General features: G+C 43.9%; 1 protein-coding gene across 5 annotated transcripts in view; it reads right to left on the bottom strand.

The window, feature by feature from the left end:
• The window catches only part of MCFD2 (multiple coagulation factor deficiency 2, ER cargo receptor complex subunit), a 39,373-nt gene that overhangs the window by 8,919 nt on the left and 4,551 nt on the right, over nt 1–25,903 (bottom strand). For 2 of the 5 annotated variants that reach the window (XM_073897761.1, XM_025868881.2), the window contains one exon: nt 25,196–25,300. The gene's annotated coding sequence lies outside the window, so the exon portion shown is untranslated. Of the gene's footprint in view, nt 1–171; nt 311–685; nt 898–25,195; nt 25,301–25,903 lie in introns of those variants that run through there. The other 3 variants (XM_025868884.2, XM_025868882.2, XM_073897762.1) reach the window with 3 other exon arrangements.

The following is a 25,903-nucleotide window of genomic DNA, read 5'->3' as shown; positions in this document are numbered from 1 at the left end:
CTGGTGACACGATCAGATCTGTTTTAAGATCTCACTCTGGCTTTCCAGTACATAACAAACTACAGAGGATCAAGAGGTGCAGTCAGGAGGCTACTGAAGTAGTCCAGGGGCAATGGTGGCCTGAACCAGCTGCAACAGAGGGACTGTGGATCAGGGACGAAGTGGAAATACCTAAGATGAGATGTTCGACGGATTCGATTGAGTGGGTAAAGGAGTGCCGTGCCGGAAGGGAGAATGACGTCCAGGTTTCTGGTTTGGGCGCCGGCCGCTTGGCGGTGCCATGCCCAGATAGAGAATACAAGAGGAGGTCGACTTCCCCTGCCCTCCATTCGCCCGGCCCAGGACCTGTTTGTTGTCTCGCCCGGACCGAGACCTGGGTACCGGCAGGACACGGAGATTAACGCCCCAGGCCTCCGTGCAGGTCGCCCAAGAAGGCAGGGACTTGGCCCCGGCCGGACCCATCTGGCTTCAATGGCCCCGGCGGCCCTGTTCCAGGAGAGACGATCTGCTCCCAGCCGGCTAAGCTTCCGGAGGCAGCGACCCCCACCCAGACCGTTCCCGCCCCCCCCCCCCCCCCCCCCCCCCCCCCCCCGGGACCTGAGCCCGAGGCCCCGAGCCCAGAAGAGGGGCGCCGGGATCCCGCCGTGCTACGGACCCCTGCGTGCTGCCCCACCGGCCTCATTACCTAGGGTTGGGTCACGGGCCTCGTAGGCCGAAGCCCGGGCATCAGGTGTTCTCGGGTTCACTCACCCTCACTGCCCCGTTTCCAAGCAGTTCTCCCCAGACGCGAAGCCTTCCAGCATGACCCTCGCCAGCCCCCGTCCTCAGACTGCTTTTATTGGCCCCGCCCCCGACCCGACTCGCCGTGCGCACGCGCGCCCCCTTCTGCCCGCCCGTTGGCGCCAAAGAGCCCCGCCCCTGCCCGGAGACCCGCTGTGTGGACCGCTGGGGTGATTCCACGTGTAAAGGGCTTGAGCCCAGCAAGGGCCAGGGAGATGCAGTTCCTTTGCCTGCCTTCCCTAGAGCGACAGTCGGCTCGGGTCCGGGTTGGGCTACCTGAGCCTTCAGGGTGTCAGCAGGTTGCTGGGAATGGAGGAATGTAGTCCGGCGTGGGACGTAGGATGGTTAATGCGGATGAGTCGGACGCTAGAGCTGGCTTCCAGTCCGCCTCCACCTTTGCAGGTTCCTCGGTTCCTCCGACTGCAGGTTGGGAAGAAAGATCATAGGAATCCTAATTCCTTTCCTCATGAAACGCCTAGAAGACGCTGGAGCCATCCACGGATCCTGCGATTCCAAGATTGGCCGACTGACAGCCTTTGCTTGTTGTATTCCACAAGCCTCATCATCTTCGATACCTTTCACTCGTATTATACGAGTCCCACCAAGATTTTATGGGCAGCTCAGTTCAAATACCACCTAACTTGGGTAGTTCGTGGAATCACCTGCTATCTTAGTAGAAGACAAAGCGCTTCAAGAAAAAAAGAGATGCACAAACAAAAGAAAAGCCCCGCATAATGCTGCTTTTACAACTTTCCCCTATACAAGACTGTTGTTCCATGAATATCCATTGACCAGATGGGTAAATGAATGTGGAACTGTCCTTTTTTAAATCCCCTGTCCCACTTGTGTTCATACAGATACATAATAATCTTTCATATTAATCTCGATCCAGAGAGGGAGAGACTGGGAGAGAAAAAAAGAGGTTAAGTAGATGATCCCAGAACCCTCCCTGCATTCTGCTTTAGCAGATCAGGGCCTTGAAATTTGGCCAAGGTAACTGCCATCGACAGTGCCTCATTCCTTCTCCCATCTTCATCTGAGATTGAAATCTGTCAATCCTCTTCCAGAGAAAAAGCCCAGGGTCCCAAAGTCCCTGAAGAAACCCTGTTAATTCAAGGCCCCCTTCTTTCTTTACTCTGAAGTTGTCTGACCTAATTCATTCTTCAGCCCTGCATCTGCCGTCCATCCATTCTTCCATTTGCTCATTTATTCATTGATTCAGTAACATTTCTTGAGTACTACTTATGTACTAGACACTGTGCTAGAAGCTACTAGATACACAAATAAGACATGGTCTTGTGCTCTCATTCCGTTTGCCCAATGCTTCCACTTTCTCTGTGGATCTGAGCCTCTATCGTCTCTCTCTTGAATTACCAACTGCTCTCTCTCTAATAGAATTCCCATCATCATATAAGCTTGCTCTCTGGTTTCCTCCCCACCATGCTACTGAAACTACTACCTCCATGCAAATCCAGTGGTCCCTTCTCTGTTCTAACTTGCCCTCTCAGTCCTATTCAACACAGTCAACCACTCCCACTTTGAAACACTTTCTTCTCTGGTTTTCTAACATCATGCACTCTTAGTCCTCCGACCTCACTGGCTATTCTTTCTTGGGTTCTTTTCACTGGCTTATATTCTGCTCAACTGATAAATATCAAAGCACCCAGGGTTCTATCCTGAGTCCCTTTTTCGATCTACCTACTCTCCTTATATGATTTCATCTAGTCCTATGGATTTAGGTGCCATTTACAAGCAGGTTGACTTCAAATTTTTCTCTAATGGTGACCTCTCCCTGTAATTCCTAATTCCTCAAAAAACTGCATACTTGACATCTTTACATGAATGTCTAACTGGCATCTCAAAACTTAACGTGGCCTCTCGCCAAATTAATTTTCACCCCCCAAACGTGTACCTTTCTGTTTTGTCCATGTTAGTGAATATCAGTGCCATCCATTTATTTGTTCAAGCCAAAATCCTAGGAGCTATTCTTGTTTTCCCCCAGCTCTACTGAAGTATGGCTGGTATCCATGAAACCATCATCTGCTATCTGGACTACTGGGAGAGCTTCCTAACTGATCTTCCCGCATGCCTTTCTTGTCCTCATTCTAGTCCATGAGTGAGGACACACATTAACTTAAGCCATTTATAGGTGAATATTCTGTAACTTGTAGCTGAACCCATTCCTAACAGGCAAACAATTCGGTACCGTAAGTAGGACCCTTAAAAACAGACACTAAAATGTGGAATTAGGTTATGATAGCCAGTGGTGAAGACTCTCTATTGCAAATTGGAAAGTTGGTGACCAACTTGTTAAGCCGTAGTGAAACTGTCAAACTGCTGTCACTTGCTGTGCCTTGGATACAGACTGCGTGCCAACCAACGTAGTATTGCAGGAGAAATCTCAGGAACAGTATAAAACTTTAGTGGTGGTGGCTTTTTTTTTTTTTTCCTTTAGTAGCTTTCAGCAAAGTCCTTCAAGAGAGTGACAAATCTAGATTAGAGATATGTGATTTGAAGGCAGAGATTAAAAATAAGGCCTTGGTAAGAGAGGAACCCCTTACTGGCAGCTTACAACCTAAATTGGCCAAGTCCCACAACTTGGAGCCTCACTGGTCTGAAATAATTTTCTTTGTATGCCCAAGCTGAAGCCAGCACAAGTGGAAACAGGGAAGGGGCAGCTTTATCAGGAGATGAGATTGAGGCCCAAGGTAGCAAAAATGGACTCAAGGTGGCATCTCTCCCTGCAGCAGTTGTTTTGAATTGTCTCAACTATAAGTGAGCACACAAAAAAGAAGCCCCTCGAAGACTTAAATATTCTAATACTGGGTTTGCTGGTTTTGCAAAAATAAACACTTGAGGTATATACACAAGAAACTAATAAAAGAGAACAGAGGTGAGAATAAGACCTTAATTTATTTCTTTTTGTATTACTTTTTCTTTTTTTAACCAAAAAAAAATGTTACCTGTTTAGAAAATAAATTTTTTTAATCTTTAATTAGAAAACCACTTAAAAACTACCTAAGTTATTTGGTTGTGATTACTCATGCATGGAATTGACCAGAAGCCTAACAAATGATTGAGGGAATCATTTGTGTCCCTAAAGTCTCAAGCCTGGTCAACATTCGTCTGTTACTGTTTAACTTTTAGGGCAATCCCTGGATTCCTGAGTTCCCTCCAACAGAGAGTAGGATACGAACACTGTGCATTCCTCACAACCACGAGACAGAAGTGAGGAGCCACCAGATTCCCCAATGAAAAACTTAACGCACTGCCACGGAAGAGATCCCTTGCTCTTATCTGTCTAGCAGCAAGTGATGTGGGTTACTGAAGGGCGTATATTATGCTTTCCATTCTTTTTTTTTTCCCCAAAAGGAAGCTTTCATTGTTTCTTCACACTGTGCTTGAAAGTGTTTTTATACATTTTATTGTTGTACAGTTGTAGAGGAGAGACACACTCCTGTTTCCCTTTACTCAGAAACACGATAACCTCTGACACCAGGTATGTGGATTTTTCTCCCCACAACAAGCAATTCTCTGCAACACCAGCTGAGTATATAATGCAATTCAATTCTGACACTAACTGGACTTAGTGCAGACCCCACAGTTTAAGGGCTCAATCCATAAGACTGTTACCCCACTTCAGATGACAGTCACAATTAGTAGGTCCCCAGGTTACCTACAAGTTCTGTCTGACCTGGCTACAAATTGGAAGTTCCCACAACCCCCTCCTTGGACTTGATCATTTGCGAGAATAGTTGCCGGAACTCAGGGAAATGCTTATGTTTGCCAGTTTATTATATTATAAAAGATAGAGATGAATAGCCAGATTTGGTAATACAGAGAGTGAGGTCTGGAAGGATCCCAAGTGCAGGAGCGCCTGTCCCCGCTGAGTTGGGGTATACCACCCTCCCCAACACATGGTCACAACCCAGAAGCTCTCCAAATCCTGTACTATTGGGATTTTTATGGAGGCTTCCTGACATAAGCATGATTGATTATTATTAATAGGTCAATCCCCAATCCCTCTCCCCTTCCCGGAGGATGGGGAGTGGGACTGAAAGTTCCAAGCTTCTAATCATGGTGTGGGCTTTCTGGTGTCCAGCCGCCATGGTGAAGCTATCCAGGAGCCCACCAAGAGTCACCTCATTAGAACAAAAGACACTCCTATCACCCAGGAAATTCCAAGGGCTTTAGAAACTGTGTCAGGAACCAGTCAGGAACCAGGGTCAAAGATCAAATATTAGAACAAAAGATGTTCCTAGTGTTCTTATCACTTGGGAAATCATAGAGGTTTTAGGAGCTCTGTGCCAGGAACCAAGGGCAGAGACCAGCATATATATTTTGTATTAATTCACAATAGTATACACAAAGAAAGTACACATATAGAAAAGCATACAACTCAACAAATTTTCAGACATGGAACACACCTATATAACCAGCACCCAGATTGAGAAACAGAACATTACCAACACTCTGGCATCCCCCCTTGTGTTCCCTTCCAAGTACCACCCTCTCCCCAAAAGGAACTGCTATCCTGACTTGTAACGGCACAGAGCCGTTTTACCTGTTTTTGTATTTTCTATAAATGGAATCACACAGTACATACTCTTTTGTGTCTGGCTCCTTTGACTCAACATCATTTTGAGACTCATCTCTAGTGTGTGCAGATCATTCTCATTTCTGTACGCTATTCTCTTCTACTGTCTCTGCACATCTGGGTTTGAGGCGCTTACAAATAATGCTGCTTTGAATGTTATGGAACATTTCTTTTGTTGCACATCTGTTCACATCTCCATCAGGTATCTACCTCGGAATAGAAACTGCTCTCATAGGGAACACAGATGTTCGGCGTTATCAGACACTGCCGTAAGTTTTCCCAAGCGGCTGCGACAACTTATACACCAGCAAGAGCATGGGACAGTTCTGTTGTTCCCCATTCTCCCAACACCTGGTACTGTCTTTGTCATTTTAGCGGAGAACTTAACCTTTAGTTTGAGTCATCAGGCCATGAGAAACCACATTTGGACCTGAAAGAGGGGCCTGCACACAGAGGACCTGGACTCCATGCTATCTGTAGGAGCTGGGTGAAACTTCAGGATCATCTCCTTTATGGAAGAGTAAGTATGTTCCATGCAAAATGTGTATATGGGAAAGGGGTGTGAGTGGGTTGTAGGTAACCAAAGAGCTGCACCACGCCGACTCTGATGAGTTAGACTGGGTGGTACCCAGTTTCAGCTGTCCACCCTCTTCCTCCTGTCAGTCTCCACAATAAAGGCTAAAGAACATTAAATACTCACTTTTTCGTCTTTTTGGCAGCTAGATGGGCATGTGACAGAGTTCTGGCAGTGAGACACAGGGAAACCTGGGAAATCTTCTGCAGTTCTGATAAAAGAGCTAAGTGACTGGTGCAGACCTTTCCCCTTCTTCCAGCCCCGAGTGGATCCGGATGTACCCCCTCAGCAGTCATCGTCAACGGTGAAGGAAGTCAGGGAGAATTTCAGAAAGGCTACCCCAATGCTCTGGGGCTGCTGAGTCAGCACCGGCAGCTGCCTGCCGCCAGATACCTTTTAAGTGAGGAGAACTCCTGTTTGCTTAAGCTACTCTAAGACCATCACTTGCATTCCAAAGCAGGCCTAAGTGATACAGAGGCCAAGGGAGATGTGGGCTCAACTGAACTGATCAAAGTGAGGTCAGCGGGGGGGCTCAGGGACCAGCTAATGTGGAAGACTGGGGAGCAGCCAGATTGCAGTGCCCGAAAAACAGTGGGTAGGTAAGCCCTGGGTACAGCAAATACGGGCAAGTCTTCCAAGCACTGGCTGTGAAGGGAAAGGAAAGTAGCTAGAGGGGACACAGGATTCAGGAAGGGTCGTCTTTGAGATGGAGTGCCACGTGTATGCCTACATCCTTTTGGAAAGGAACCAGCAAAGATGAGCTTGAAGAGACAGCAGAGTGGACAAAATTGAAAGGATAAGGTTACTAAGGAGGCAGGAGAGAGAGGATCCACAGCCCAGATGGGCACTAGCCGGAGATTTGGGAGGCATGGCTATCTTCTGACAGTGCTGTGATTGGAGGAGGGGCAAGGAGACTGAGCAGGTTAAAGTTTGAAATTATCATGGTGTAACTGGGAAAGCAAACTGAAGGCTTTCTGGCCTGAATTGACGGTCTAGTTGTAATTGGAAATTAGGGTGCCAGGGTGGCTCAGTAGGTTGGGTGTCTGCCTTCAGTTTGGGTTGTAATCCCGGGGTCCTGGGATGGAGCCCCATGTTGGGTCCCTGCTCAGTAGGGAGTCTGCTTCTCCCTTTTTCTTCTGTCCCTCCCCTGACTTGTGCACTCTAATAAATAAATAACATCTTAGAAAAAAAAAAAAGAGGGGCACCTGGGTGGCTCAGTCCGTTAAACGTCTGCCTTCAGCTCAGGTCATGATCCCAGAGTCCTGGGATCGAGCCCCATGTCAGGCTCCTTGCTCAGTGGGGAGCCTGCTTCTCCCTCTGCCTGCTCTGCCTGCCCTTCCCCTGTTTGTGTGCTCTCAGTCTCTCTCTCTCTGACAAATAAAGAAAATCTTTAAAAAAAAAAGAATATCTTATAGTTGAATGAATGAATGAATGAATGAATGAATGAATAAATAAATAAATAAATAAATCCCCTCTCTCTCTCTCAATCCCCAGCTCTTTCTCCTCTGGCTAGCTGCCATTAGTGACCACACCAGGGCCAAGTGGGGGAAGGACTGGAGAGTGGTGGGGGATAAGGAAGTGCCCACCTGACTGGTACAGTAAGTTGGCTCCTCCCCTTTCCCATTTGATACTGTGGCTTCCCAGCTGGGACCCTCACTACAGTTCCCTCAACACTTCCCCTTCAGAAAGCTCCTGGTCCTCTCTCAGTATCTGCTTTCCGTAGCACTCCAGCAGATACCCTTTTGGGCAGGATCCCTTTAGAGATGATCCCGAGCTGGTTCAAGGACTCATGCCTTGGGTGGGATTTGAGAAGAGCCCAGGGCAGTGTCCCTACCTTCCGCAGGTGTTTTCCAGGAGACAGCAAGCCCCGGGAGCCCAATATGGGATCTGAACAACGAGAAGCAATACTGAGGGTGATGTCTAGGGCCTAAGAGCATCCTTCAGGAGTCCCCAGTCCCCAGCATGGTTCAGCAAAAAGGAGGCAAGGATTCCCAAGTGCTCCCAGGGGCCAGGTGTAATAGCAAAGCAAACCAGGTGAGAGCTTGGGACAGGGATGAGGAGAATGCAAAGTACACCCTATGTGACAAGAAGAGGCCACGGCAAGGCTTCTGACATTCGTGGTACATGCAGAAAGCACAGTGGGTGACTGTCCTGGGCACACTTGTCTTCAGAGCCATTCCTCCATCTTCTGTACTGTGTTTTGCATCACAAGGGGGCTAGCCCCAGCAAACGGCATTCCCTAGCCTCTCCGGTCAGCTGCCTTCTGCTGGCTCAGCTAACAGAGGACACCAGGAAGGGATCCGAGGATAGAAGGGAGAAAGAAGCTGCTGCCACTAGCAATAAGCCCCGGTGACCTCACCTTCAAAATTTAGTTCACATTTGAGTCCAGTGACTTTTATGAATTCCAGGTACTCAGATTCATTGATTCCCCCATTCTAATTCCCAAGGTCCCATATGTTTTTAGTCAATGCCTTAACTTTCTCACGAAGGACATGACTGGTTTATAAATTCATCTTAGGTTGTGATATAGGTTCCCACGGTATCAGACACTGCATGTGGATTTTAGCTGCTTATGTTCAGCAGCTCTAAGAGAAAAGAGACTTTTTTTTTAAGACATTCCTAGAGGCTCTGTGGTTTGAGCTAAGAATTTAAAATTCTGGGTCTGTGATTTTTTTCAGTTTAACCTTTTTTTTTTTTTTTAAGCAGGCTCCATGCTTAACATGGGGCTTGAACTCACAACCCTGAGATCAAGAGTCACATGCTCTACCAACTGAGCCAGCCAGGCACCCCTAATTTTTTTAAAGCTCTCTTATGCTTAAAGCCATCAGAACCAGCCAGCCAGCCTATCTTACATTCTTTGTGTTCCTCATTCCGTCACAATGACCTGTCACTCTTCCCAAGAAGCATGAGTACCTCCCAGAGTACATGCAGACGTTCCAAGGGGTGCCCAGGCATGGGTAGTTTTAAAGATTACTTTCCAGGCCCTCTGTTTTCATACATGCAGTCTTTGCTAAAATTGACCTGCCCGACAACGACCTGCCTTAGAACATGAAGCTACTTCTCTTTTCCAGCCTCCCTTTTAGCGATCACGCTCCCTTCCCTACTTTATACAGTTAAATGCCCCCTGCATTTTACCAAGATGCACTGTCCCCGGATACACAAAGCTCAAGATAACCACAAAAGGGGCAATTCAAACAACTCATGCCACTAAAACCTACTTTACTCAAGGCAATGGGGTAGGGCTTCATATTTCTCCTCTTATTCTTATTTCTGATAAGAGTGAAACACAGTGGAGTTTGGGCTTCTATTGGATGTTCTGAATTCAGACATACTGTACATGGGGGTGGTGGAAATGATGGCCATCTGGGTTTAATGACTTTGCTTCTTCCATCCCTGACTATTATCAAAGAACTCATGGCTTCTGGTGAAAAATCCCATGACTGTTGACTTCTTAAACTTCGAAGCAGACATACCTTCCCCCTACTAAGTAAAACACGTTAGCATTTCTTAATATCCCTTTTATCTCCTCTCTTCCGCCATCATGTTGTTCTTGTTTGGAATTTTTGACATTAGTTATTCTGGATAAACATTCTCTTTTCGGGGCGCCTGGGGGCTCAGTCGTTAAGCGTCTGCCTTCGGCTCAGGTCATGATCCTGGGGTCCTGGGATTGAGCCACATTGGGCTCCCTGCTGAGCAGGGAGCCTGCTTCTCCCTCTCCCTCTGCCTGCCGCTCCCCCTGCTTGTACTCTCTCTCTCTCTCTCTGTCAAATGAAAAATTAAATACCTTTAAAAAAAATTCTCTTTTCTTCAATCTTAGACTTTTGTTTTTAACAGCAGTATATTTATCAAAATATTAGATCACCCTGACATCCCATATCTCTTGAAGGTTGTCCTGGGTTTGTTTCTCTTACTTGAACACTTCCATTAAAGGTATTTTCAACTGTGGCTTTTTATGTGGCAAACTTCTCATAACATGCCTGAGAACATTTTTATTACTCTCTCTCATTGAAATGAAAATTAGGCTGTGTATAAAATTTAAGGTTCATAGTTCTTTTCCTTTAGTACTTAAATAAATACATGATCATAAGAAAAACCATATGACCCTCTAAAAAGATGAGGGAAAAGGCAATCGATACCCATTCATGATAAAAAAAAAACCCACAAAATTTTCAGCAAACTAAGAATAGAAGGGTAGTCTTGAACTGATAAAGGGCATCTATTCAGGGTGCCTGGGTGGCTCAGTTGGTTAAGCGACTGCCTTCGGCTCAGGTCATGATCCTGGAGTCCTGGGATGGAGTCCCACATCGGGCTCCCTGCTCAGCGGGGAGTCTGCTTCTCCCTCTGACCCTCCCCCCCATGCTCTCTCTCTCTCTCAAATAAATAAATAAATAAATAAATAAATAAATAAATAAATAAATAAAATCTTTTTTAAAAAGGGCATCTATTCAAAACACTCAGTTAACCATACGATCCAGCAATTGCACTACTGGGTATTTACCACAAAGATACAAATGTAGGGACCCGAAGGGGTACGTGCACCCCAATGTTTATAGCAGCAATGTCCACAATAGCCAAACTGTGGAAAAAGCCAAGATGTCCATTGACAGATGAATGGATAAAGAAGATGTGGGATATATACACGATGGAATATTATGCAGCCATCAAAAGGAATGAGATCTTGCCATTTGCAACGACGTGGATGGAACTGGAGGGTGTTATGCTGAGTGAAATAAGTCAATCAGAGAAAGACATGTATCATATGACCTCACTGATATGAGGAATTCTTAATCTCAGGAAACAAACTGAGGGTTGCTGGAGTGGTGGGGGGTGGGAGGGATGGGGTGGCGGGGTGATAGACATTGGGGAGGGTATGTGCTATGGTGAGCGCTGTGAACTGTGCAAGACTGTTGAATCACAGATCTGTACCTCTGAAACAAATAATGCAATATATGTTAAGAAAAAAAAAAAAGAAGAAGATAGCAGGAGGGGAAGAATGAAGGGGGGTAAATCGGAGGGGGAGCGAACCATGAGAGATGATGGACTCTGAAAAACAAACTGAGGGTTCTAGAGGGGAGGGGGGTGGGGGGATGGGTTAGCCTGGTGATGGGTATTAAAGAGGGCACGTTCTGCGTGGAGCACTGGGTGTTATGCACAAACAGTGAATCATGGAACACTACATCAAAAACTAATGATGTAATGTATGGTGATTAACATAACAATAAAAAATTAAAACGAAACAAAACAAAACCCTCAGTTAATGTTTTTATAGTAGAAGACTGAGTGCTCTTCCCCTAACATCAGGAACAAAGCAAGGATATCCACCTTCAACTCTCTATTCACCATTACCCTAGAGCTTCAAGAAACTGCAGGAAAAGATACGCAAGGCATACAGATTGTTAAGGAAGAAGTAAAACAGGCCTTGTTCACAAACAACATGATCATGCACATTGGAAATCCTAAGGAATCTAGAAAAAAGCTCCTAGAATTAAATGAATTTAGCAAGGCCACGGGCTACAGGTCAATACACAATAATCAATGGTCTGTTCATATATTAGCAATGAATACCTGGAAAACGAAATTTTAAAAATATCATTACAACAGCATCCCAAAATATAAAATACTTAGGGATAAGTCTTTCATTATTTTAAGTATACTCTTTTTTCATAGTCTGGGAACTTTATCATCTGAAGTTATTGTGGTCCAGTCCTGCTGCTATGTCTATTCATTTGACTCTGTCAAAGTATAACTCAGAGACATTTAGATACCTGCATGCAAATGGCATACTCACTTATTTTAAAGAGAAATTAGACTCTTAGACTCTAGACTCGGTTAGACTGTTAACAAGAAGGGATTTAAAAGAGAGAGAGAGGGAAAAAAAACTCGACAGTCAAGGAACAGTAAGTGTTCAGATTTTTTGGTTTGCTCTTTGGGTTGGGGAGCGGCTAATGGCTCAGCTGATATCTGGCAGGGTCTAGTCTGTGATGTGTGCTCTTAAACAAGCTGTCTGGGGAAAACAAAAGAAAGTTTGAGCTACTGACAGATTCTTCTGATGAGTTGGAGATTTTAATTGTGGAATATTCATGCCAGGCTGATGCTATGTAAGATCAGGTCTATACCATTTCCCTCCTGAGAATTTCTTAGCTCTCACTCATGGTGATTATATCCTCCTGCATTTTGTAATTTTAGATGATGAGCTCATCTTTAGTGGGGCTTTGTATATGGGAATCCTGCGTGGCCAGGCTGGAGGGTGTGTTTCTTCAGAGAGATTTTATGTTTGCTTCTGTCTGTTTGGTATCCATTTTTTAAGTTAATTTTTCAACCCACTGGGCCCCTAGTTTCTCCAGGCGGTGTAAGACTGTACTCTAGACCTGAACAAGAGCAGACTGATATTATAACTTCTCAGGGGAACATTTTTTCCCCAAACAAGAGGTGAGGCTAAGAGACACAGCTTCATAGTTTCTCTGTACGTCTCTGCACATTTCATTTTTGGTTCATACTTTCACCAAAGGTATAGCCCTTTGAGAGTCCTAGTTTTATGTGGAAGTCTCAAGTCTATCTCTTTACTTTTGTTAATCAAGGTCTCTTCTTTTGTTGCTACAGGTCCATTAAAAAATGCCTTGGTTCTTGAGACCAGTAAACTCCTGGGGTTGGGTGGGCTCCACATCAGCTCATCCAACATTCCCTCTGCCCCTCCCCTCAACTGAGCTCCCTCTTAATTTTTGACCACTGAGAATGTTCCCTACCTTCTATGAGCTTAGCTCTCTCATCAACTGAAAGCTTAATTAAAAAAAAAAAAAAAGCTTATTTTACCAGGATTCCAAGATGTTTTCCAAGAAAGAGACCATGTATGGCATATATTCATATATAAATGTAGTATGAAAGGTAGGAAAAGGCAATTCACAAACCTATTCCTGACTTCTCTCCCATATTACCCCCAAGCCCCCACCATTATGTTTTGCTCTTCTCTAAGCAACATTAATAGTTGTTTTCCCTTCTCTACCCAACATCTAACCTCAGTTTTAATAGTAAATGAAGGGATGGATGAGTGATGGATCAGTTAAACAATTCATTCACTTATCCATCAGTGACACCTACTGTGTCTCTATCTTGAATTCTGATTATTACAAATATACTGAAGATCACAACAAACAGAAAAGAAGGGAAGAAGCATGAGAGACATTTTAAAATGTATTGAGTACTGTATCTCTTTAAGAAAAAAAAAAAGCCTTGCAGAAATTGAATATTGAAACTGAAAAGAGTAGAACTGTAAGACACAGACCAAGTTAAAACTGAGTTCATAGACGAATGAACATGAACCCGACTGGTAGGGGAAGGCTCCACACCGTAGGTGGGAGCTGGGCTGAGCAACTGGTGTTGACTCATGAAACTGGGATCCATACAGGTCATTAACTAAACACATGCAATAAACTATAGACTGCAGTCTGGCTACTCACATTATAAAAAATCTCTTCATATAGAGGACATTTTCTATGGTGATCATTTCTGCCCTCCTAATAAGATTTAATTTATAAAACTTTAATTGGCATTTAACTTTTCAGATTCATAGTCACTGTACGATCAGAAGTAGTTAATCTTTCTGGAGTTTTTCCAGCCAGTGTTTACTCCAAGAATTAGCTCAAATCCTTTGTTTAGTCATCAAGTGGTTCATTATTCTTTGTAAGTGACTAGGAGAAGGGTTCTCAGGGCCCGTGGTACACTCAAGGACCACGCCTGACATGGAGAAAATTAAAATGAAAAGGGACTTCTTTTGGTAGAGCATTCTTTTTCAAAGAAGGGTAAAATTTTAATGACAGAAATGGATCCTTCTGGAAGAATATTTTAGTAATTGCCATATATTCGCAGAACCTTCCAGAGTATTTAAATGAGCCTCTCCATACTGATTGATGGCTCATCCTCTACTGTATGGAGGTAGAACAGAGGAAGTGGAGGATAAAGTAGGTCATTTTAGATATAATATATTATTATATACAATAATATTATTAATAATAATATATTACCAGGATTGCCAAGATCAGGCCTAAAGCAAACAACCCTCTTGCATCCAAGTTCAATGAGAGAATTTAGTGTAAAACACTTTGTCTTCTTTTTCTCACAAGGTCCACATAAATTTGCTCTATATCTGCTCAAAACGTTTCTGAAAAAGCTCACATAGCCTTTATCCTTTATAAGCAAAACGTTCCCCCTGATGTTCTGGGTGGCTTGAAAAGCCCAGCGCAGAGTCTATCAGGAACATCTTCTATCTACAGCTATGAACTGCGGTGGGCATACACAACATCTGTGTGATTGCTGGGGCCGTGTACAAGGTAATCGGGAGCGTGGGGCAGAGCTGAAGGTGCTGCAGGGGGCAGGCAGCAGAGGGCTGGAGGGCTGAGGCTCTCAGAGCCAGGCACAGGGGCTGCATCCCTAGCTGCAGGAGGCCAGCAGTGCCGCCAGCCAGGGAGAGGTCCCTGTGTCCAGGGGAACAGCTCCTTGACTCTGCACATCTTTCTCTCCCTGCTGACTCAGCCTGGCTTGGGCTTGCCCAGGGCTCAACTCACTCTCTTATCATCCCCACTGCTTACAAGCACATTCTTTCCAAGTTTCTTAGTTGAAATCCCCAGAAAGAAGGCTCTGGTTGAGCCCATCTTTTAGTGCCAAGCCATCTGAAACAGCTAATTAATTGGTCCATGGGTAGCCCGGTCTCCCTTGGGGCAAGAGCTTTGGTCTGTGATCACTAGTGTCTACAGGGACAGGTATGCAATGAGGCTTTGGGGGTATGCGGGAGTCATCTAGATTCTGTGAACATGGGGAAGGTGACAGATCAGGCCTAAAGCAGCATGGATGGTGGCCTCCAGGAGTCCCTTGGGAAGTATCTCCTTCCGCCTTTACTCCCCTATGGCCAACTAGGGATAGGCCTCTTTCAGTCCACTCTGGAGCCCATTTGTTTTAGTCTGGATTCTTTAAAACCTGAGCCTGGGGAAAACTTACTAAGATTTTATTGGGATATCAAAATGGACACTTGGGCAAAGGGAGCCCTGGCAATAAGTAAGTGTCCTATCCTAATGCAAAATTTGCTCAACCTTATTAAAAAACAAGGAAAGGCTTAATTATTATATCTGGCCTATGAGACTTGGAAAAATGTAAATATCCAGTGTTGTGAAAATATATATAGGGAAAAATGTCCTCTGATGCACCGTGGAAATGCAGATCAAAAGCCTTGAAAAGGGCTACACCTTCCAACCTAACAATTTCATTTGTAATGTGGAATTTAATATGTACTCCTCATGTGAAATAAATATAGCCCTTTAATTTTCTATGATTCATCTTACTTTCTCCAAAGCACCCATCTTGATAGGAAGTGAGAGGAAACTAAATTTAGTCCACACGACTAAAACCCAGTTTAATTCAATATATAAACTGACCATTTAGGTACTCAGTCTGTCAGGGTAACTGCCCAGGCTCTCATCAATTCTTCCACTTTAACATAGGTTTAGGTATATAGGGGATGGGAGGGCTTACATATCCTATGGCAGTAGGGAAAAGACTCTCTGGAGTTTATATATGGTACAATCCCATTTCCACTATTAAAATAAAAGTGCAAGGGGCACCTGGGTGGCTCAGTCGGTTAAGTGTCTGCCTTCAGCTCAGGTCATGATACCAGGGTCCTGGGATCAAGCCCAGCATCGGGCTCCCTGCCCGGTGGGGAGTCTGCTTCTCTCTGCCCCCTCTTCTTCTGCCCTTCTCCCCACTTGTGCTCTCTCGCTCAAATAAATAAACAAAATCTCTTTTAAAAAATAAATAAGGGGCGCCTGGGTGGCTCAGTCGGTTAAGCGGCTGCCTTCGGCTCGGGTCACGATCCCGGGGTCCTGGGATCGAGCCCCGCATCGGGCTCCCTGCTCAGCGGGGAGCCGGCTTCTCCCTCTGCATGCCTCTCTGCCTACTAGTCCTTCTATCTCTCCGTCAAATAAATAAATAAAAAATCTTTAAAAAATAAATAAATAAATAAATAAATAAATAAAAGTGCAAGTGTGTCAAAGTGTGTCAAAGAAAAAAGGTCTGGAAAGATATAAAGCAAAGTCTTTGAGTTATCTCTGGGAGGTAAAATTGCACTGGGCTACTACTGTCTTTTACATTTATGTTTTGGTTTAATTTTATAAGAAGCATGCCTTAATTTCATATTCAGAAAAAAAACAATAATGATGTTTCCTTCTGATAAAAAACCAGCCCAACAGGATGTTAAGTGGGGTTTTGATTGAAACGCCAAGATATGATAGTTATTGAGCATCACAGCAAGGTGTGAGCAGACCACAAAGATTTCAAAGGCAATCTTCAAAATCTGGTTAGTTGTGTCTTGGTCCTCGACCCAGGGAATCCCTCACCCAGATAGAGGGAATAAGAGAGTCAGAAGAGGGGAGATTCAGGGAGGATTTTGTGAGGAGGACTTCCCTGGGGAAATGTGCAGGGTCACCTGCTCCCTCCCCTTCAGTCTAGTGAGAGAGGCTTCAAGAGGACAGACCACTCAGGCAGCTTGAGGTGTGATCACTGCGGTCACTGTCGCAGGGCATGGACAATGGCCCGGTGTGGGCTGGTTCTGGAAGACTAAGTAGACTTGGCTGAGAGAAAAGGGCCTGGGCGAAAACTGCTCAACCCTCTGGGTGCAGGTCAAATGAGACAGAAGTCCAGGGGACCAGGTGAGGAGGAGGCAGAGGTAAGTCTCCCTGGGTTGAGCCCAACCAAGAGTGGCCAGTGAGGACAAGGGGGTCCCAGCAGTGAAAGGCTGGGTGACAAGTGCTAGCTGAGGCTGTAGGGAGCAGGGGGCAGGGGGCCCTGCTGCAGGAGAAGAAACTGAGTCAGAGGAACCCAGCAGGAGAGTCTCCCAGGACCTCAGAGAAACCCCCCAAGATCAGCTTTAAATATCTGCCAGGGGACCTATGGCCTATGGGTCCCCAGGTATAGGGCCCACAAAGCCATTTTACCAGGACTAGCCCCCTTCCCTCTCCACCATTCCCCCCTTCAACCTTAAAGGCCAGAAACAGGGGTGCCTGGGTGGCTCAGCTGGTTAAGCATCTGCCTTTGGCTCAGGTCATGATCCCAGGGTCCTGGGATGGAGCCCCACATTGCATCTCACAGGGAGCCTGCTTCTCCCTCTCCCTCCACCTCTCCCTCTGCTGGTGCTCTCTCTCTTGCTCGCTCACTCTATCTCAAATAAATGAAATCTTAAAAAAAAAAAAAAAAAAGGCCAGAAACAGCAGCAAGAGGAGGAAGAAGTGAATAAGAAAGAGGAGGAGCTAAACACAATTCCCTCCCAGGCTGCCCACAGCCCACCTGCCACAGGCCCTAGCTTTGGGGGACTGGGAGAGAAATCTTATCTTTGAGTGAAGATTTATATATTGATTAGTATATTGGGCTGGACCCTTTTAATTACTTACTTAAGCCTGCATTTATGACTTAAAGTGACCCCTGGACATTTACCTAAGGGTGCCGAGAAAAATTTATGAGCTTGGCAGGATTTTTATATACAGTCTTGGAAAAGACCAACCTAACCCCCACTGGAAGGGATTAAAAGCAGTGGAAGACAAAAATAAAGTGGCTCTGGTGGACACAACCCATAAATCCTGCATTTTCAGCATACTGGTTGTACAACATTCCTTTTTTAAAAGCCACTCTGCCTTGAGTTTCTAGATACACTATAGCACTACCACCCAGATGTTGACTAGGAGCCCCTCATTCCTTGGAGGTCTGGGTCTAACGGGATTAGACCCAGCCAATTCCACAGCCTGGAAAAGTTGAGTTTGCCCTATAACTTGTGCTCATTCTGAGACTTACTCACCTGAGGTCTCCTCAGCCTCTTATTTCTGAGTCTGTTTTGCTTTCCGCTTTTCCCCCTCATCAGCCTGGATGCAGAAATGAGCATCTCTTAGCATTCCCTCTTTAGGAGAATCTCCTCACACAAACAGTTGTGAGTTGTGGAGACTTTCCTGAAGGTTTTCCATCTTCTTATATGGGGGCAGGGTTAGGTGGTCAGGGAGGTTGTTGTAGTTAAAGTTCACCACACTGAGTGACTGCTATTATTCCAGTACAGTGTTAAATGCTGGAGATACAGAGTAAATGATATCCATCATCCTCAAGATACTCTCAGTCTAGTTGGGGAGAGAATGTAAGATAATATAGTAAGTGCCTGTTAGAGCCCAGGTTGCCATGTGAGCACATGTGGTGGGGGCATGCGAACAGGCCTGTGGTGAGGATGTGGGAAGTCAAGGAAGATTTCTCTCTGTGATAAAATGGCAGATTATTTAAAGAATCAAATAGAATTTGAGAATGCAGAAATACAGTAAGAGATGTTAAAAACTCCAGAGATGGGTTCAACAATTTAGATGCATGAGAAGAGAGAGTCAATGAATTAGAAAATATGGCAGAGGATGGGGCGCCTGGGTGGCTCAGTCGGTTGAGCGTCCGACTCTTGATTTAGGCTCAGGTCATGATCTCAGGGTCCTGGGATAAAGCCAGCATTGGGCTCCGTGCTCAGTGGGGAGTCTGCTTGAGGGATCTCTTCCTCTCTTTCTGTCGCTCCCCTTGCTTGCATGCTCTCTCTCTAAAATAAATACATAAATCTTAAAAAGAAAAGAAAAGAAAAGATAATACGGCAGAGGAAACGATCTAAAATAAAGAGAGAAAACATAGAAAATCCAAAAGCCAGGGTAGGAGACACAGAGAATACAGTGAGAGGATCTTACTTTTATTTAGTTGGAGTCCCAGGAGAAGAGAGAATGAGCTGAGATAATATTTGAAGAGATAAAATAATTTTCCACAACTGATGAAAGACTTTAAGTTCAGAATCACAAAGAATAACAAATCCCAAGCAAAACTAATTATAAGAAATCTATTCTTGACACATTAAAATAAATCTGCAGAAAACAAAACAAAAAGAAAAAAATTAAAGACGGGCAGAGGAGCAACAGCCAGACAGACAACTGACTTCTCAACAGCAACAGTGGAAACCAGAAAACAGTGTAGTATCTTGAAAGGCTAAAAGTAAACTGCTAGTCTAAAATTCTACAACCAGCTAAAAATCTCCTTCACATGTAAACACGAGAAGACACCTTGGGACAAAAAAAAAAAAAAAGAGTGATTTATCCACTAGCAAGAAACACTGTATTAGTTTTCTATTCCTATGTAATAAATTACTACAATCTCAGCAGCTTAAAACAATACCCATTTATTTTCTCACAGTTGTGTAGACGTGAAGTCCAGGTAAGGACCAATTAGGCTCACAGCTCAGAGACTCACAAAGCTGAAATCAAGGTTTTGGGTAGGGCTAGGGTCTCATATGAGGCTTGAGGTCCTCTTCACAAGATCATGTGGTTTAAAGTGAGGTCTAAAAGAAGTCTAAGACTTAAAATTATATAAAATATATTCTCTGATACAATGAAATTACAATGAGAAAAAAACAACTTAGAAAACTCCACATTTATTTGGAAATTAAGAAACATTTAATTTTTTAGAGATTTTTTTAAAAGATTTTATTTATTTATTTGACAGAGAGAGACAGTGAGAGAGGGAACACAAGCAGGGGGAGTGGGAGAGGGAGAAGCAGGCTTCCCACTGAGCGGGGAGCCCAATGTGGGACTCGATCCCAGGACCCTGGGATCATGACCTGAGAGGAAGGCAGACACTTAACGACTAAGCCACCCAGGCGCCAAAGAAACACTTCTAAATAACACATAGGTCAAATATATTACATAGGAAGTTAGAAAATATTTTGAACCAAATGTTAACAAAGTTTTTAATGTATCAATTCCCATGAGATATAGGTGACAAAGGGAAGTGTATAGCCTTAAATGCATATATATTACAAAGTAAGAAAGATAAAAAATTCATGAGCTAAGATTCATTCTCAAAAAGTTAGAAAAAGAAGACATGGGATACTATATTATTATTCACAAAAATTCACTAACCCAACTCTGGGCATCCACATCAGGCTTAGCCCTATTTCTTGCTCTAGTCAATGGAATGCATACAGGAGTGTGATGTGTCACATCTAGACAAAAGGTTTAAGATTCAACATCGAGTTCACCACACTGTCTCAGTTTCCCTCGGCTATGATGACTGTCAGTGTTCTAGACAGTGGCTGTTCTGCTGCTCAAGCCCCAGGGTAAAGACGATGCGAAGAAGAAGCCAGCCAACCTGGACGGAACAGGTAGAATGATTGAGACATAAACTATGTTGTAGAAATCCTTGAGATGTTTTTTTCAGGATTGTTTGTTGTCTCAACTGAACCTATCCTATCCTAACCCTTATAGAAGTCCAAAAGAAGAGGCAACTACGTGGCGCAATTGGTTAAGCATCTGACTCTTGGTTTTGGCTCAGGTCGTGATCTCAGGGTCATGAGATCAAGCCCTACATCGGGCTCTGCACTCTGCGTGGAGTCTGCTTAGCATTCTCTCTCTCCCCCTCCCTCTGCCCCTCCCCCGCTAATTGCACCCTCTCTCTCTCTAATAAATAAATCTTAACAAAAAAAGAAGTACAAAAGAAACCCAAATGCAGTAAAATAAATGAAATAATAAGGGTAACTGCCTTAAAGAAACAGAAAAGAATGTGCCATAGAGAAGATCAACAAAACCAAAAGCTGGGTCTTTGAAAAGACCAATAAAACTGATAAATCCTTAGAAATTATCAAGACAATGAAAAAGAGAGAAAAAAATTAAAAAGAGAGAGAATGCATAAATAACTAATGCCAGCAATGAAAAAAGCAGGTATCACTATACATTCTATAAACACTAAAAAGATACTAAGAGAATTTTATGAATAATTTATGTTGAAAATGCAAGAAGTTAGATGAAATGAATGTAGTCCTAGAAAAATACAACTTATTGAAAATTGATCTAGGAAGAAATAGAAATTTTAAGTCCTATAATTTTTAAATAAATTGAATCAAAGTTTAAAAACTTTGAATAGCTAAGGGAAAAATAATGCTTACTATATATATACAAACGCTTTGGAGAATAGAAAAAAAATGGTATACACTCCAATTCATTTATACGGCTAGCTTAACTATGATACCAAAAGCCAATGAGGATAGTTTCAGAAGAGAAAATTTAGCCAAATCTCACTCATGAACATAGATACAAAAATTCTAAATAAAATACTGTATCAAGAAACATATAAAAAGGAAAATACATTATAACCAATGTGGTAGACAGTATAATAGCTCCAAAAGATGTTTCGTTCCTAATCCTCAAAACCTTGTGACAATGTCATCTTACAAGTCAAAAGGGACTTTGCAAAGCCCAATGTAATCACAAGAGTCCTCGTAAGAGGGAAGCAGGAGGGTCAGAGTCAGAGAGACGTACCCATGGAAGCAGAGATTGGAGTGATAGGCTTTGAAGATGGAGGAAGGGACCACCAGCCAAGGAACTCACTAGCCTCTAGAAACAGGAAAAGGCAAGGAAACATATTCTCCCCTAGAGCCTCCAGAAGAACTGCAGCTCTACCAACACCTTGATTTAGCCCACAAGACCCACTTTGGATTTCTGACCTCAAGAATTGTAAGATAATAAAGGTGTGGTATTTTAAGACACTGGGTATTTGGGAATTTGTTACAGAAGTAACAGGAAACAGATACAACTAAGTTGATCTTATTCTAGAAACACAAGGATGCTTCAACATTGGAAAGTCAAAATAGTTCACCATATAAGTAAATTTGAAGGAGGAAAATAATATGACTGCTCAATAAACAGAAAAAAATTTCATAAAATTCAACTCCAATCATCATTACAAAAAAAAAAAAAACTTTTAGCAAACTACGATTAAAAGGATTTTTCTAAATCGGATATCCGTTATCAGAGGTTGGAGAAAAATCAACGCGTTGTACACCAAAACTTGTATAACATTGTATGTCATTATACTTCAATAAGAAAGAAAGAGAGAGAGAAAGAAAGACAGAAAGAGAGGAAGGGAAGAGGGAAGCTGGGAGTAAGCAATGAAAAGTAATTAACTATAAAGGAACAAAATTACCAAAAAAAGCACTGAAGTAATTACCATAAAAAGCCAGTAGTTACATTTAGAAAGAACAGGGTTGTATTTGGGAAGGGATATAGTGGGGGCTTCTGGGATGCTGGTAAAACCCTACTTTTTTCTAGATGGTAGTTAATGAAAGCGCTTCATAATAATTATATTTTATGCATTTTCCTTTAATTGTGTTATTTTTCACAACAAAAATGTTTTGATAAAGGTAGAAAACAAAGAAAGGGGGCACCTGGCTGGCTCAGTCAGTGGAGCATGTGACTCCTGATCTCAGGGTTGTGAGTTTGAGCCCCAGGTTGGGCACAGAGATTACTAAGAAAAAAAAATCTGAAAAAGAAGGATTTGAAAAGTAGATAGAGCAAAGCTACATTTTAAGGCCTAAAACTGCTATAATCATTGAAGGGCAGACACTCAGGTTGGCCTTAGGTGTGGTGGAGCTTAAAATCAGACCAGCTAACATGAGCTGAAAGGCTCTGAGCGCTCCTGGGTTGGGCTGACTTCTCACCTCCAAGATAGCAGAATCTGGGCAGAGAACCAGCACTGGCAAAGGCTAGGAGAAAGTGTGGGCCCAGTGGGGTGGGTACCCAGTGTGGCAGTCCTGCAAGATGACACCGAAGGCACCAAGGAGAAGCAGGAGGGAAGTGAGTGCATGGGGAAGGTGCTAGTACCTCAATCATGAAACGGAGGAGGGCTGGGGACAGAAGACATTCCGGAGCTCTCATCTCCCAGGCCCGAGAAAACTTTTTAATATTCTAGGATTCTAAAATGAACGTGATAAATAATTACGGAGTGCAAAAGCTTGAAGAAGTCGTGGATTTGAAGCTTGCCTTTGTAAGGGCCTTGTCCCTCACCTAATGGTTACCTGCAGTTTTTCTGGCGGTTGTCAAAGGGCAAGACCAACCATACAGCCAGCAGAGTTTTCATGGCAACATTCTAGGAGGGCTGGTTCGGCTGGTCAGTCTACAGTACTAATTGTTAAGACATGAGACAGCATGGGCCAGAAATGCTATGAGCCAACAACCACCGTCATAAGTGAAATCTGATGTCCAAATATAAGGACTGTGGGGCACGTGACTACAGAAGACAGGGCAGGCTCTGTATCACACTCACTGATGATCTGAGCGCATGAAAGGACTGTTAGCTATGAAGAAATATAGGGTTTTCAAGGTTCCTGTTGGGAACACAAGGCTCTGGGGGTGGGGGGTGAATGGCAAATACAAGAGTATGAGAGAAGAGGGGAGTAGAGGTGGGGAGGAGATGTCTCCACCTCTGGAGGGTCTAATTACTCCCAGCACTGTCACAATGAGTATAAACCAGAGTGATTTGATGGGGTAAGGGGATGTGGTAATAAACAAACATAATACTTCTTTGCATCAGTACACAGGAAAATAAAAACCACCTGCACTCGGCTTACTGTTGACGTTGACATGAGTTTTCGAGGGTAGGAAACTCTTGCCTGGGGTGAGAAAAGTTGTAAACAACTATTGTTTTTTGCAGAAATTCCAAGAAGTGACCTTTTTTTTTTTTTCTTAATAATCTCTACACCCAATGTGGGGCTTGAACGCACATGACCCTGAGACCAAGAGTTGCACGTTTTACCAGCTGAGCCAGTCAGGCGCCCCTCAAGAAGTAACCTTTTCTTTTCAAGATTTTATTTATTTATTTGAGAGAGAGAGAGCAGGAGATGGGGGAGGAGCGGAGGGAGAGGGACAAACAGGCTCCATGCTGAGCAGGAGGATCCTGGGATCATGGCCTGAGTCAAAGGCAGATGCTCAACAGATGGAACCACCCAGGCGCCACAAGAAGTAACCTTTTCAACGAACTTTGCAACTTTTCAATAGACTGCATCTAAGCACTTTTTATTCTCTAAGACTCTTTGAAACCCTTGCCTCAAAACCCTCACCTTGTGCCGTCCACCGATACCCACCTACTGTATTGTGATTTGTGCCCAGTCCCAATCAAGCCCCTCACTGGAAAAGCTGCCATAAAATAGACCCAACCCTTCATAAATATCCCGATGTGGCCCCCCAGTACAGACGTTACTATGACTAGGCAGAGTTGTGTTTTCCCTTCCTGCGATCAGAACAAACTCAGCTTTGCACTCTCACAAAATTGTTTTGACACTGTTTTTGGGAAGCGGCATTCGATTATGAGGCCTGCCGAGACCTCCTCGCCACTGCGGTCAAGACCCTGACTCAGAAAGGATGCTCCTCTGAGGCCCTCGAGCCCCTCAGGAGTCTTTTAGACCACGGCAGTGAGAGATGTAAGTCTTGCCTTGGGCCTGAGCTCCCCAAATACAGGGTCTGTTTGTCTCCAGGAATAAGGAACCCCTTTCAGGAATCCTTTGATTATCTGACCATACTGGAAAATCTTTTCTCCTCGGTCGGTATCTGCCTTATTACAAACGACACTACTCCTTGTCTATTTCCATCCTGCTCATTTTTGGTTGTGCATCTGTAAGAGCCAGGTTGACAGTGGCAAGGATAGATGTGGGTCCCAATAAGTATGTCCCTAACCTGGCCCAGGGACAAATTTTTTCTTGGGCCACTTATGAGAACTTTCCTCAGACTTGTTTTGAGGTTCAACAAAGATCTCTCCACATAAACCATCTGCTGGGAAGTATAAATTCATCAGAGTTGCAGATGGAGAAGGTCTAGCTGTGACGTTGGGAGCTCTGAGCCACAGGATGCACAAGTGACTCTTGACTGACCATTTCCAGGCTCTCGTGGCTCTGTCTCAGTATTAACCTCAGTCCATGCCTTCCTTGGGCCAGACTTTTGCTTCTTACATGTATTTAGGCTATACCCAAATTTGTGCACTTATCTTTCCAAATAGCATCATTTCACCAAGGATAATTTAGAATTACAGTGGCCACCACGAGGGAGTTTTGATATGAACAAAATTATTTACTCAAGAGGTGCCTTAGAATGTAAAGGCAACATAATTCCAAGCATCCAATGGTCTTCGTTATTTTTTATTAGCACGAGGAAGCATCCAAAAGAAACTGGATTGCAAAATTACTCCCTTAATGGATTGCTTGGCCAAAGCAAAAGAAAAATGTGAACAAGTTAAATCTTTCAGATTCCCCCCAAACCACAATTTAAGCCTACTATCCTCTTCCCGCATGCTATGCTCCTCCATGTCCTGCTACCCCTCTATCTCTTCCTCTGACCCACTTCCCCCTCCTTCCCGGCCAGCCAGGTACCCCAGAGCTCACTTACCTCTTTAAAGTAAACCTCCTGCGAAACAGAGAAAACCTCTTATGGTAGATGTTAAGCTCTTATTTCATTCTCAGCTGAAAACCATCATCACAGACTCTGCAGGGCCTAGACAACAGAGAGAAAACATTAGAGGAATTTAGGCTCATTTGAGGAACTTAGAGCCCAGAGCAGCCACATATATTCCAATTCATTCCTATGTGAGTCGGAACGTCAGATGCAAGGAGTTCAATGAAAAAGTCAGAATGGGAAGACCCCCAGTGGTGACTAAATAGGCCTTCAGTTGCACAGGGAACCGAACTGGTTTAGGAAAGCTATAGAGTTGGTCAGGGTCTTTTGGAGGCTATCCTCTGTCTTTCCTGTGAAAACAGATTGTGCTTTGGTTCCGTTTTTCAAGCCAGAAAAGGAGAAGTGTGATGGAGACCTCAGGAGTAGGTTAATACCTATCAACAGCATGCAGGAGTTGATCCTGAAGCAGATGTGACCCTGCTCGCTCTCTTACTTTTTGTGAATGGCCTTGAACCAGAAATAGAGGAGCGATAACGTGCCAGCAAAAGTAGAATGGGAAAGAGCCCCAAGGCCAGACCTCCCAACCCTGCTGAATATTTTGAAAAAAGTTCTAGAACTAAGAAATGAACAATGAAGATATCAGTGAAGGTGTTCAGTTTCTCATTCTACTCTTAAACCCACAAGGAAACATTTCTCTAAAAA

The sequence above is a fragment of the Callorhinus ursinus genome, unplaced genomic scaffold (genome assembly GCF_003265705.2).
Source record: "Callorhinus ursinus isolate GAN/ISIS: 27379988/994484 unplaced genomic scaffold, GSC_fseal_2.0 scaffold10, whole genome shotgun sequence".
NCBI classification, from domain to species: Eukaryota; Metazoa; Chordata; class Mammalia; order Carnivora; family Otariidae; genus Callorhinus; species Callorhinus ursinus.
This window is presented reverse-complemented; position numbering and strand designations above follow the sequence as displayed.